Source organism: Pleurodeles waltl, chromosome 1_1, assembly GCF_031143425.1.
Source record: "Pleurodeles waltl isolate 20211129_DDA chromosome 1_1, aPleWal1.hap1.20221129, whole genome shotgun sequence".
Taxonomy (NCBI): Eukaryota; Metazoa; Chordata; class Amphibia; order Caudata; family Salamandridae; genus Pleurodeles; species Pleurodeles waltl.
Genome location: NC_090436.1, coordinates 457790022 through 457805188, shown reverse-complemented (window position 1 = coordinate 457805188; position 15167 = coordinate 457790022).

Below are 15167 nucleotides of genomic sequence, written 5' to 3'. Positions count from 1 at the left end.
GTTTTGCTTAGCCCAGCACTGTGTTCTCAACCAAGACATTCTTGATCACTCTGTGCTTCATTCAAGGCTACCGTTTGGTACATTGCCAGTGAACGTGGTAGAAGTTTAGTCTTCAACATTCGTAGAAAGTACACATCCTTACGTAGGGACATTTTCTTAGCTGTGTTATCATAAAAACAGTTCCTAGTCCCATTATACGTTAAGAGGGAGATTCCAGCCAGGGCACCACGACTGTTTGCTGATTCCTGAATGCTTCGCTACAGATGCTAACGCAGACTACAGGCCTTTGCTCAGGTATGATGGTTGATGTCTTCCCGGGGGGACCAGAAAGGCAGAGTTAGAGCTTAACATGCTGTGCTCAGATTATGACTTAGATAGGAAATAATCCATCGATCATATTTACAATATAATAGCGTTATTCTTATGCTTCACTCTTCTTGTCTCCATTTTAATACTGTCATGTTGTGTCTTCCTGGTTATTGCAGCTCACACTTTGCCATCTAAGATGCAGTCATTTTATGAAACCAATCATTAAAACATATGCTGCTTCTGTTTGTCATTTATATATGAGACTGAATTGTAAATGAGAGAACCGGATGCAACCTGAGTGCCCACGACTTCCCTGAGAAGCCTAATATATCATGCGCTCGGCTGCCCAATCATCACTATCCCCTGGTAGAGATGAGGCACTGCTAGTTAGTCAGAGCAAAACCCGGATTTAGAGCAACAGATGTCACCCACAGTGGGTCAGATTCAGCCTCCCAAACCATGGACGATCTTGCTGCTAAACATTCAGTAGTCTCATTAGAATAATGAGAGCCTATGTGACATGGCACCGCCAACATTTGGTCAGGCTCTAATTTTCGGGTCCTCCGGAGTATCTCTGTCTCATTATATATCATGACACCTCAATACCGTAGTCCGAGACGTCCGTCGTGCATAGGATTTCCACCATAGCTGCGTAGGTAATCCTATTTCAGATGGAGGTTGTTCAAGCTTGAACTTTAAAAGGAAAACCCTATTTGGTGTGTCTTCTCTGAACTCATAGTGTTACTATCATGGTGAATCCACAACAGGTACATATAGCGGTTAACATGAGACAACCTCTAACTGCACATTTATTAGCGAATGGCCTAACGGCCCAGGGGGGTCCAGTCACATTTGTGGTGGACGTCCATGCAGCTTATAGAACAGAACTTTTTTACTCTTGTGTCCCATTTCCAGCAGTTGATGGAAACACAAATACATTTCACCAATATACACCTGCAAATGCACCTGGACAATATAGAGCATATGCATATTTAGAGATACCTCTATCTTATCAAGAACATAATAATTGGCTTGATGGCTCCCTACCCCACACAATATGACCAATAAGGTTAGGTCCACTAAGTAATGACGGTACTACCTGTCCTTTATTGGCCACCTATACACCACATCCTGCGGTTGCAAATTTAGCAGTAGCTGAGGTTCGTCGTTTGTATATTGAATTAATAGCCATATATAGATGATTAGTACAATTTGTGATGCAAACACTAAATACAAACCCAGCACGTGCTGCTGCAGCACATCCACATGCAGCAAAGCTAGGTATAAATCCTGTGACTGTACATTCCATTATGGGTAAAGTACCCGCCAAACGAGAGGAAACTCCGTTTTGGCTGGCACAAAAAATTTACACGCTGGAGGCAGTATTTCCCCATACGGGACCTCAGGATAAACATAGAATATTAACAATGTGCTTGCCTTTTGGGATGGTCCCTACAGTAGAAAACTGTAATCCCTAGGGCATGGTATTTGCCGCGCTCTATACAACTGCACATGGAACACCGACACTTGCCAATTTACCAGAGGTGTTGAAACAAATTCAAGATTAATATGGGGCTGCCCCAGCCCTAGATTTGGGGATGCAATTAATGGCCAATTTTGCCACAGTATCTTCAATCATTTTAAGTAAACTTAAAGGGGAAGCGGTAGCACTTGCAGTGCGCATGCGGCTCTGTGACGTTCCACAACAGGATCAGGAATGAGAGCTGCCTAAAATAATAGCAGAGACCTATTCAAGTATTGGTCGAGATAGCTTAGGGGCCAGACCACAGAAACCACAATTTCAGGGTAAATCAAACAAAGATACCCCCAAGCAAGCACCTGAGGGTAATAAGAAACGCTGGCATAAAAAGCAACAAACTCCTAAGAAAGAGAGGGGAGAATCTCCCCGTATGCAGACCCCACAAAATAAGTATAATCTCAGAAACAGTAATAATATAAAAACGATATACTGATACATGCCAATCTCGTTCCTTTCAGGACTCATCGGAAAAAAGAAATGAGAGAGGTGGGCGATCAGAATGAAGAACAGAGCACATGAAACCGAGACAGGAATCACAACGCTCTTCTGAGGTTTCTGTTAAAAAGGAAGAGAAACCCACCCAACAAAAACCACAATTTAAAAAGAAAAAAGTGGCAGCAGTCGTGGTCCAACATGCCACTCAGGAAGTGGGTCCTCTTGAAGAACAAGAATTGGGCTCTAGCATTGCTAGACAGCGTGGCAGAGGTCACAATAGTTCACCTGAACCTTGGAGAGAGTCTGGAGGTGAAAGCAACTGATGACTTTATACAAGTAGAGACTGCGGACATGCGAAGAAGACATTGAACGCACAATAGAAGCAATCTTTTGGGATCATGTAGTAAAAGTATATGACGTCTTGCTGGCCGAACAAGATTGGCCACCTGACTTTGTCCGTACCTGCCCATATGGAGAAGAAGCCTTCCTTCTTGCCCCTTGTTCCAGAGGAACTTGCTGAATCCTATTCCATTGAATGGGCTTTAGCACAAGCACCTGCATTATACAGAAATCACGTAGGATGGGATAAAGAATCCCCCTACCATGTAATTCCAATTTAAAGTGAACCTCAGCCACAACCACAGTACCCGATAAAACATGAAGCAAAAGCACCAGTGAGAGAAATACTCACGCAATTAGAGTACCAGGGTGTGATTGAACCCTGTGTCTCGCCAACGAATAACCCATTATTCCCCGTAGCTAAACTAGACCATTCATATAGAATAGTCTTAGACTACAGACATTTAAACAGTCATACATGTAGCTATGCTATCCAAAACTTGCATAGCACTGCACTAATGAGCAACGTAGTGCGTAAAAAATACAAAACAACATTGGACACTTCCAATGGATTTTTCTGCCAGAATATAGCGCCTGAGAGTAGAGACTTAACAAGTTTCAGTGCACTAGGCTCCCAGAAAAATTCTGTTCTTTACCCCAGGGGTATAAGAACAGCCCAGGACTGTTTGCAGCTCGGGTCACTGCTATTTTGCACGAGATAGACCCTGAAGCATTGTCCTATGTAGATGATATCTATCTCATGGATGATGAATTGCTACAACATTTGAGATGGGTAGCCCGCATTGTTGTAGGATTTGCTGAATTTGGCTACAAATTTAATTTAAAAAACAAAAATAGCCTTCCTCAGCGTCCTGTTCTTAGGATATGAGCTGTCAAGTGAAGGGAAGAGCGTAGCGTCACAATTTGTAGAGAAATGCGCACAGTTACAACCACCGAAAACGATTAAAAAAAAAAAAAACACTATTGGGTTTCCTAAATTTGGGCAGAACATACATTCCAGACTATGCTACACGCATAAAACCTTTAAATGACTTAATACATCCCGATTTTTCAAGTAAATTCTGGACCATTGAACATACACGTATTCTTCGAGAGTTGCAGACAGATATGCTTACAGCACAACATTTACATACGAGGGACAACAAAAGACATTTGGTCATCAGAGTAATAGCTGGGGCCATCGGTTTCACCTATGTGACATTTAGTGAAGGTGAGACAGTCCCGATTGCATACAAATCGCACTTGTACTCAGCGGCAGAACAACGCTTTGCTCCCACTGAGAAAATTCTCACTGCTGTACAGATGGCTGTCATTAAAGAAAGACCTCTTGCCCAAGGAAAACGCATTATTGTCGTCTCTCCAATCCCAGCCCTAGAGGCTGTTACAAAAGCTAGTTTTCCAAACGCACAAGCATTACATCCACGTTGAATACAATGGGCTACGTCTCTGACAGCCAATGAAGTAGACTACATTTTTGACCCAAAGCTACAAACTCAGGAATTTTTACAATATGAAATACAATACCCAGTTCCAGCAAATACATTGCCTATTGAACAATATCATAGAGTCATGTACACCGATGACTCAGCACAACCTGCAATTGAACTAAACATCAATATTCTGCTGCTTGCGCTGTCGTAAGTGGCTACATTGAGGGCGATACATTTTGTCCTCTACATACCTTTACTCAAACCTTACGGGATTGTACAGCACAATTGGCAGAGCTAAAAGCTCTGCTGATGGCACTGAAACACACGGATCCTGCACAGCCTACGCTGATTGTTTGTGATTTATATTATTGTGTCCAGTCCTTTAATGAATACCTGCATTATTGGCGCCAGAATGGGTTCAGAGATTCTAAAGGCAACACCATTAAACACAGACTACTGTGGGGGAAAGTAGCTGACCTGAAAGAGACGCTACCGAATGTCCATGTTGTACACACACTTGGACACCAGCTCGTTGGAATACATGTTGCTGGAAATACACTGGTTGATGAAGCCGCAAAGTCAGCAGTGGCTGTGGCCGATGTAGCTGCAGTGACTCGTTTGAGTTCAAAACCGGATGCAGACATTTGGGCTGCTGTGACAGCTGCCGCTGATGGTACGCCCTATTCTAAAGGATTTCCTAACATATATCACTATTGAATGGGAGGTATGCTAAACGCAAAAGTTAAGATACCAGGCGTAGGTGTACAAGACATCCCCAACAAAGACATAAGATCACAATTGATTAAAACAGCGCATGAGGGGGTGGCATCTGCCCATGCTGGTCTGGTGGCTACAATTTCGATCTTGCAGGCCCGTTATTGGTGGCCAGGTCTCTACAAAGAGCCTAAGCAGTATGTCCTTTGTTGTGACATCTGTCAACAAATTCAAGTTTCCACTGCCAAGCGCCCGCCGCAGACACCAATCTTAATTTCAAACAAACCGTTACAATGTGTGTACTTGTACCACTGTGGTCCCCTAATACCTGATAGTGCATACAACTATATTTTAGTCGCTGTTGATTCATGCTCCAGATTTTTATGGGTGTGGCCACAACGCTCGGCTGACGCTCGGACTGTTATTAAAGATTTGCAAGTCTTTATCAGTGCATATGCAGTTGCGGCTTTCCATTCGGACCAGGGCCCTGCTTTCGCCTCAAGGGCATTCAGAGACGCTATGGCTTCGTTGGGGGTCCAACTCCAGTACTTGTCTCCATTTCATCCAAAGGAAAATAGTGTAGTGGAGCGATTCAACCATGATTTAAAGCAATCCTTAACAGCCAGAGTCCTAGGTATGGGTCGTAGTTGGCTTAACCACCTGTATGGAGTCCAGAGAGCACTAAATAATCTGCCTAGAAGGTCGCTGGGTGGTCGTACTTCATATGAGTGCCTGTTCGGAACTCAAATGTATGTTCCAGATCTTGATGGTCCTGGCGTGGAGGCAGCAGAAACACCTTTTGACATGAATGAACGTGTCACTGTCTTACAGGAATTGCAACAGTTCTGTGATGATAATTTTTCTAACAGTGCTGCCTCAACAGGGATTAAGGATGTGCCTGTAACATCTACTGGCTGGATTCCCACAGTTGGGGATCTTGTATGTGAGAAAGTCGCTGTGAAAAAGGAATTTGGCCCTTCTTATTGAGCACCAGTCCCTGTACTAGGGATACACGGTACCAGAACTGTTATTCTACCACCATTGGCGGGTGCCAAAGAAAATCGTTTTGTCTCCATTGACAATGTCAAACTACACCATTTGGCTGATCCTGCACAGCCGACCAAGAGGAACATCCAGTAGTTCCCGAATCCTTCTCACTACTGGCGAAGAAGTTCCTCTACAAGTTGTTTACACCAACACCGACACCTCTCCGAGCTTGGGGAGGGTGGATGATGATCTTGCATTAGTTCCACTAACCTCAACTAATTTAGAAACATTTCACCAAGTTAACTCGACTCCAACACAAACGGATGGTGCTATCTATAGTGTGCCACCACAGGAAACACCAACTCCACCACTGACAATGGCTCCGCCATTTGCACAAACTACCTCTGGTTATTTTGCCGACTTCAACGATGATTTCTCAGACTCATTCGCCTCTTCGACAGCTGATTTGTCAAGTACACATATGCTAACAAACTGGCTTAAAGAAACTTATTTTATTTTTCCATGGAACTATCTATGGCTCTCTTTGACTGTCCTAGCCTTTCTACTTTGGATTGGTTTTGTCATTACCCTTTTCTTATTAATACATGGTCATTTTCTTCCCGAAAGATCAACAGTTGAACTGGTGGAGGAGGTTTTGAAACCACATTTTTCATCACATAAAGTCCGAAGAGACTTATCTTTTGTGAACATTTCCGCAGTTACTTTGTCACATTTGTCTATATGTTATTCAGAGTAGGCTGGTGAATGGGCCTGGAAGATTTGACAGCTCCGCTGTTTACAGCCTGTGAAAGTGAGATTTCTGTAACTTCTACTTCTAAGGGGCTGGACAGAAAAGCATCCTCATATTCAAAACCATTTATCTATGTGAACTTGCATTACCAGATTTTCGTTCCTGTTCCTAATACCTATTATCCTTTTGCTGAATTTTAGATTTTAGGGGACCCTAGGTTAAACAATCTATGGCTTGTCTAACATTTTTAACAGGAAAATTATTGGTTGTGTGAGTCCCAGGGTTTCTAGATAGGGTTAGGCACTCAACATTCGCACAGTTTTATTTCAGTAGTACTCCAAAAGAATCTATGGATTTTTACTATTTCATGGGGAAAGTATGCCGCAATATGCATTATTTGGACCTCTGTTAAAATATTTTCTCAAGGGGTCAACAACTTCGAAACGCCATAACCAAGGTCAAGCTCACTCACTGTGAGCTGTGTGAGTCCAACTTGAATACAGCATTCACATCCCACCAAACTGAAAATTCATCAAACGCTGCTGCAGCAGACCCACTGCTCTCTGTCCCTAGTGAAATCATAACCAACATGGAGAGTAAGGTAACCTGACCCCTCTTAGAATACTAGTAATGTAACACAGTAACAGGAAAGACAATAGTGTGTTCACCAATGGCCTTTAACTATTCAGTCCAAATTCCTATTGCTGTTCAACTACATGCTTCACCACTGCCATGTTTGCAAGCTTGCATGTGCTATAACAAAAACATCCTATTTAGAGGAATACAAAAACTTCAACTAACAGTTCTTCAATTTCTACAAGGAACTGATTGTTCCAGTTATCATAATACATGCTTCCATTGACATCTTTGACCTCGGCAACAGCATCATGCATGTCTTGAAAGGTATAGATGAATTTCTAAATGAGCTTCACATCAACAGTCACATTGCTGCTTGCAGTATTTCCAGGGAAACAGACTCTTTCATTCACTGCATTTGCAATGATACCCAATAGGCTGATTGCCTTCCAGGCACTACATATAAAAGATTATACTACAGACTTACAGGAAACACATTGCACAAAGGAATCAATCCGGTACCTAAACATCAAGGTGCAGCCACACTTCTGTCATTTATACACAAGCACTATTAGTGCACATTTTTCTGTTTTTTTACCCATAGGAATAAGGATCAAGACGTGCTTTTTTGATTTTTCTCAGTTATGAACGACTTCATAAAATGCGCACTAACTAAAGAAAATGAAAGGTGAACCTTTATAATGTATTAATATTTATGATCCGTTAAAGATATTTACAAAGTGTGGGACCTATCCACGAGGGGAGCGGAGTTCTTCACTTGTAACAATGATCAACGTATATCGGCTGTAAACAGTATTTATGAGTATGGCACTAGGTACTCTCACTGAACTTCATTAGGTACAAACTGTGGATAAGCAGTGGAAAGTGAGATAGTATTCAAAAGAGGTGCACAAAAGCAATCCAGTACACGGCTTTCAATTCTCATCAATGCAGTTAACCACACCAGGCGACCATTGCTTTAATTCACGCCTGTTCTGCACAAAAATGGTCAACACTTAGTTTATCTATAACAAGACTCGTAAATTGTCAGGCACGTGCAAGGCTGATTTTTGCAGTTTTATTCCCATATGCTTCTGGAAGCGTTACTGAATAAAAATACAGCTCATCACAAAGTATGAAATGATAGCGTTTAAGCTCTCCACAAGAATGTATCTGCACTGACAAACGTGCCAACAGCAACTGTGCCCAGCTTTGTGCTGTGCAGTCCAGCACTGAATAGATCCTCTTTAGTGAGCATGCTAAGCTTGCATTGGATGCGCAACCTGCGAAGAAGCAGGGTTTGATTTGTGTGCCAATCACAGCTGCTACCAATGGGTCCAAGGATTCCTTTCCAATCACTATAGAGATATTTCTGGCGAGTGCCTGATTTATAGTCAATGGGAGTTTTTTATTTTCTTTTCTCAATTTACGCCTCCCCGAAGTAATTTATTTTCCCACACTACTCTAGCCCACAGCCATGCACAACTTATATCTCTATTAATTCAGCTGTCTTCTGCAGTTTATACTCTCGGCAATTTATTGGATGATTGGATTTGTGGGACATCGCAGTAATTTATGCTCTTGATTGTGCTCACGATTTGACACTAAGGGAGTTACAAAATTTAACGTCTGCATCATGCTGAAACAATCTACAAAATGCCAAATACGTGAGGCAAATACATTTTTAGGACATTCATTGAAAAAAAAAAAACGATCAGGCCCGTTGGAAATCTTTCACAGTTTTAAACACACGTCCGTTTCACTGCTTGTCTCTTTCTCTCTGTTACGTGGTATTCTGAAATTCCTTTTATACGGTGAAAGACACTCGGGATGAGCTGCTAGAATTCCTTCCATTCTTTTCCAAGTCAAGAAGTACAATATGGGATGCCTGGGACTCTGTAGTACAGCACTGTCAAGATTTCTGTCTCTATACTCTAGAGCAGTGGTCTTCAAACTTGCTAATGCTCTGCCCCCCCAGTGGGAAAAAATAAAGCATCGGGCCCCCCCTCAAAAAAATTCCAAACTATTCTATTAAGTTGGCAATGCTTAAATAAGTCTAGACTTATTTAAACATTGCAGTTAAGTTCTGTTACCTTTTTACAAGTGCAATAAACATGTTTTTTCTTTAAGCAAAGCACTATTATCTGCAAAATCTTTCTTTTGGCCAGAGCCTGGCGCCTCCTCGCCCCCCGGGATCACTTGAGGCCCTCTTAGGGGGCCCTGCCCTCCAGTTTGAAGACCCCTGCTCTAGAGCCTATGAAGGTAACCCCATTTGCACTGATCCAGAAAGTTACTTGAAAAATCTAGTAAGTGAAAAAATGCCACCTTCGAGCTGCTAAAAGATAACCAAATGCACAAAAATCTATATGGACTAGACATATAAACCTGAAAAAGTACATTGTGTTGGTTTTAGCAAAACATCTTAACCAATAGCTTTTGTGGACATTTTAACCTTAAATGGGTACACACACTCCACTCATGCTTCAAGGAAGATTATGCTGCAGCCTTTTGCATGAAGGTTCTGAAGCCTGGCAGGTCTATTACTAAATAACTCACTAAGGTCTCAGAGGACAGAGGCCGTTTACAAGTTAGGTACAGCTAGGCGACTACCAAGGTTGCATTCTGCTGGCAATACAAGTCTGCTACTACTTGTCTGCTGCTACAAAAAAGAGACTTTGGGTTAGAAAAAACAGTGTGAATATATTTCTATGAAGAGCTTTATCCAATTCAACAAACTTCAAATAATTAGGATAGCCCGCACACCATCCCTTAGGCCTTGATTATGAGTTTTATTCTCAGGTTGGGTACTATTAAACAACTACAAGTTTTCTGGTGTTGCTGGCCCTAGATATAGGGCTGTTAAACTTCAAAGCCAATAATTCTAGGCCCAGCGAGACTAGACCTGGAAACTTTTGAGGTACTGCTGGCTGCTGCTAAGCCCAGCTCCTGCCCACCTTCATATTTCAGCATGGAGAGTGGGGAGGGAGGGGGCAAAATGCTCCTCCCAGCTGAGGTGAAGAAACTCTGCCCTCCTGCCACTCATTACACTCCTGCTCCTCTAATGTCTAGAACCCCCCCCCCTGTAAAATGTACTACCCTCACAAAGAAGGTGGTAAATGTGTGTGGATTTAGGATCGGTATTTCATCTAGAAGAGGCAAATACATGTATTTCCAGGTCAGCATCCCTCATTTGGGGGAACTAACTTGTAATCCCCATTAACTCACAGGGAGATCCTGTCTGGAATTGTTAAGTCCGAGTCCTAGCCAAAATGCAGCAAAGCACTATACAGGGTCCGAAGCAAAGACATAGTCAATTTGTCATTGTGGGATAGCTAATTTCTATGAGCACATTTGCACTGTTACTGCAACATGGTGCAGTTTTCATCAAGGAGGAGTTTCTTCTGGCCTTTTCTAAATAAAAGCAGGGCTGTGACTCTTGTGATGTATACAATAATGTTATTCCAGATCCTGTGTGCATAGATGAAGAAGGCATTTTACCAACTAAGCTGAATTAAGATCTCTATTCAAGTGCTGCAAGTTTAGTGAAACCTGATTTGAAAAGGGGTTTGAGATTGTTCTTTGAATATGTATAGGAAAACACCATAATTCCTATCTCAAAACAAAATGGTTAGACCACTGCTCTAAGTGGACTTTAGGTATGACAACACCAATGAATATATCAAAGCTGAAACCAGCACATCAGTTGCCAAATGGGATGACCAGCCAGCCTACGCACCATATCCTTTGTCCGGGAACTGTGTCACTAGATATAGAGGAATATGAACTATCTAGGCACACCCTGCATGCAGATAACACACAGAGCATTATATTTGGACATGCAAAGTGATTGCTGCATATAGCAGGTGGTTATCCCGCTGTTTCCGGGATTGACAATTTTACCCTTGTTTTGTGAGTCTTTTCTCTGGAGGTGTCTAGCTCCAGTTATCTTGCTGAATTTACAGATTCCTTCAATATTTTTATTGAATGCCTTTAGGTTCTCAGATTTATTTTGATTTTAATTGTTTTCCTTGTAGTTTTCCTTGTAGTACTGCTGACAAAGTAGATTGTGTTAAAAATAAAACACAACTAGTGTTTGATACATGTAGCAGGCAGCAAAGCAAAAGATACAAAAATAAGCAGTAATTTCACCTGACCAGGGCTTTCACTAGACATTTGGAGCTAAGAACTAAGAACATCTAAAATAGACCTACTATATACACAATTTATTTCAATACAATTCAATGTAATAATGTTCATGTACACAACCTTCTTGTTCTGAGCAATATGCAGGTGTCAGGATCATCCCCTCAAGGAACCATAAGATGGCCCAGAGGGAAAGATATAAATCATAAACAAAATTCTAACTCACAAATGCATGCTTATCTTGCTAACTTTGGAAACAAGGTTTCACTACTGAAAAATGTGCAATTAACAAGATCGAGCATTATGGCTTCTTTGCCTACTAGGGCCATGAAAGCTTCATGAACAATACAATGATATGAGAAGCTTCAAACAATTGGAAAACAACGTCCATATTTAACAGTGGATACATTCATTATTACATATATGGTCATTAGCATTTCTCTTCATGAGTGTACATAAACATAATACATGTATGTCACAGCCACCTTTTTCCCAAGAGGAAAAACTTCAATTTGAAACAATTCAATAGACTACAGTCTCACTATATGTGTATTTATATTATCAAGACTACTTCTGTCAACATTCTGAGAAGTAGCAAATATAAAAGCATTGACATTGCCTTCATTTTTGCAAAAGTGCTGCATGATGCAAAAGATCAGTCTAAGACTAACATGAATAACAACCACAATAAGAATAATGACAATTATGGACTTGTCCCACTGGCAAAACATCATCCCCAGCAACACCCAGATGCTGTTTGTGCTCAGGTCAGGACAGCTTTGTATTTCTTAGGAAGGTGAGTGCACTACTCAGACACCAAAATCATGCAAACCACTCGTTTGGCTGCTGGAAGTTAATCTAAAGTCAATCTATTTTGGACCAGTGTTTTGGCATGAGTATCTACCTGTTCAGCTATTAAATCCCATATCTATTGTAATGGAAATCAAGTTTGTTGCTTAAATCTCACCATTTCGTCTTATTTTCTTTAACACCACAGCCATTCTATATATGGAAATTAGAGCAGAACAGAACATAGATTTAGTTGAAATGACCCGCCTACCACACTTTCATCGTTAAGAATGATCATCAAAATATCCTATAGCAGAAACAATGTATCCTGGTTAGCAAGTTCCAGTCTCGTTTAAAGGCAGCCAAGGGTAAGCCTATGATCCACAAATAAAATATATATTACCTCCTTGAGGGGTGACGTTTGAAGAACAACAGCCCATGGGGAAGGCAGTACTCAAAGGGAGGTGAATCAAACAGAATGTTCTCAACAGTTAAATCACAATTACTGTCTCTGGATAAAACATACAGGAGACATATGCTACCCGGTGCTTAAATACAAGTTCTTGCTCAGTCACTGAAAGATGAGTCACATCTGTTATCTTACAAATAAAGGAATAGTTGAACTTTTCAAGGCCTGAGAAAGAAGCTGGAGATATACCAGCGCCTTCTGATAGTGAATGATGGAAAAGATGCATCCCAGTGTAATTAAAACTGTTTGGCACTGTGATCAAAGTGGTACTATCTCCAATATCAACAAGCATATGCATACAGACCCAGCAAGAAGAAAACTTAATGATCTTCTTGTTCTTTTCCAGCACTAACAAACAGCTAACCTTGTAGGCAATGCTGCAGATGCATGCCTGGGGTATTGTAGGACAGGTTGGTCTAGGAATAACTCCTCATTCCATAGCAAAGATATACCCCACTACAAACCATATGCTTAGGTCAGCAATGAAGATAGAAAGTGAAAATTTTACATAATCATGAAGTCATAAGCAGGGTGTGGAGGGAAAAGCCTGGTTTACTTTTCCAAATACATTTTCGGCTTGACAATACCAGTGCAAGGGTTCAGGAGAGCGTTTCCTGACAACGTTTCATAAGGGCTTGTCCATTCCAGCACAGGCCAAAATCTATTATCTACAGAACACTGCCATTTCCTAAAAGGTATTTACCAAGTATACAGGTACATAGCAGGGAATCTTACGGTGGGTTCAATTATTTCAAAAGACAGACGATGCTTACCAAAAGAAATCCCACGACCAAGATATGTCACTCTGAGAAGGCAAAAGTGTTGTTTTTCCTTTGAAGTCTTGCACCCTTTCTTAAGTAACTCAATGAGGAGATAAGCTGAACCTTCCTTGCACTGGTCTAGAGTAACAGATGTCAACAGCAAATCACCACCATAGTGAATCAGAGTAGACACCTGAAGAAGGCCAATGAGTCTAAATCATTCTTCAGAGCTTGGCAAATGATGGAGGAATACTCAGTATTTGCTTGTGTGAGTTGGATCCATGTAAGCGGAGACCCTTGGAATATGAAGAAGAAGAGATACCAACTATTTTATGTACGGGAACGGAAAAGAAGAACATAACAAAGATCAACCACGCCAAACTGCTGGGTCACTGGCAGGGATGCAGGAAACAATGGTAGTCATGTTGGGGACACATCATTGACTCCTGTGGACCACAATGCTGACATAGCCTGTGAAAACAATTCAGTTAAATCATCAGGAGACATAACAACAGTGCCTAATTCCTCTGCACAATTTAAATTTACACCTAATAGGGCAGGTACCTTATACTCCTGTCTCATGGGTATTTTTAAGAACACACCAATCTGGGGTGCAGAAAACAATACTGTTATGTTTTCAAAGCATGTCTATCTCTAGTAGGTAATTAGGAGCAGTGTGACCAAGCGAGAAAGAATGTTTATCACTATTAGCTCCTACGGAAATTGGCACAAGTTTTGTAATGTGCTGGGTAACTTGTTGATTAACAATATCAACTAGGTCTATGGACAGGCCCAAGAGAGGTAAACAGTGGAATTAAAAGGTTTTGAGGGCAACTTGCTCCTGTATCAGTAAGCCAAGAGGCACATTTACCATTGTTGACGCAGCCTACATTATGTCCCTTTCCATCCAGAGGTATTAAGGTAATCTTGTCAAAGGTGGAATCTCTCAGGATGTTATAAAACTTGGTGGGAGTTGTGAATAGTTAGGTGGTACCCAGGTTGGTCGAGAAGTACCAGAGTGCCAGAAGAGATGTTAGGAAGGTTTTACTTCCAGTGCCCCAACTGACCTCATGCAAACAAGAACCTCCTCACCCCAGGGCACCTCCTCAGTCTCTAGTGTTTCCCCTTGCAATTCTCACATGTTCCTGGTCCCCTTAGTTTTCTCCTCTCAGATTTCATCTCACTGTGGCACTGCCAGCCCTTTACTCTTAATCACCTGCTGCATGTTGTCCAATTACATCAATTATAATTCTGCATTCTCTTTCTTTATCTATTGTGACACAACATAGTGGTTCACAAAGTCACCAATTCTGCCATTCAGTCCATGTAGTGGACAACGGACTCTTAACATTCTGTAACAATCCCTACATAAAAGTAGCACCAACAGCTTTCTGAGCAATCTCCACCAGACAGGGTATGCCAGAGTACCTTTCAAACACATTATTTAGTCTGTCAAATAATTGGTGTGAGTGTCACCCTTATTCTGATTACAATTGGAAATTTTAGTTCAGACAGTTGTTACTCTGCCTATCTCCAGGATCGTGGTCAACAGTGCATCCTTAGCTGGATTCAACACTTCATCATTCCCAGGGTTTTCCTTCACCCATGGCATTTCTCTGCCCATCTCTCTTTCAGTTTACTTTCCATTATCAATTGCAACATTTTGTTGGCATCTGCCCAGTTAGGTATGTGTATTTCAAACAGACTTCTTAATTCTACTCAAGACAACTCTGCCCCTGGTCAACAGGTATGCCCTCAGAAGAAGAAGGGCTAAAGGGGAATAGGCCTGCATCATCCACATCACTTGAATGGGAAAAAGGGGAAGGCCATCCAAACAGCCACCCTGTGGCTTATCTCAGACTTTCGAAAGGGATTGTAAGATTTCAATCTTACCAGTCTCCAT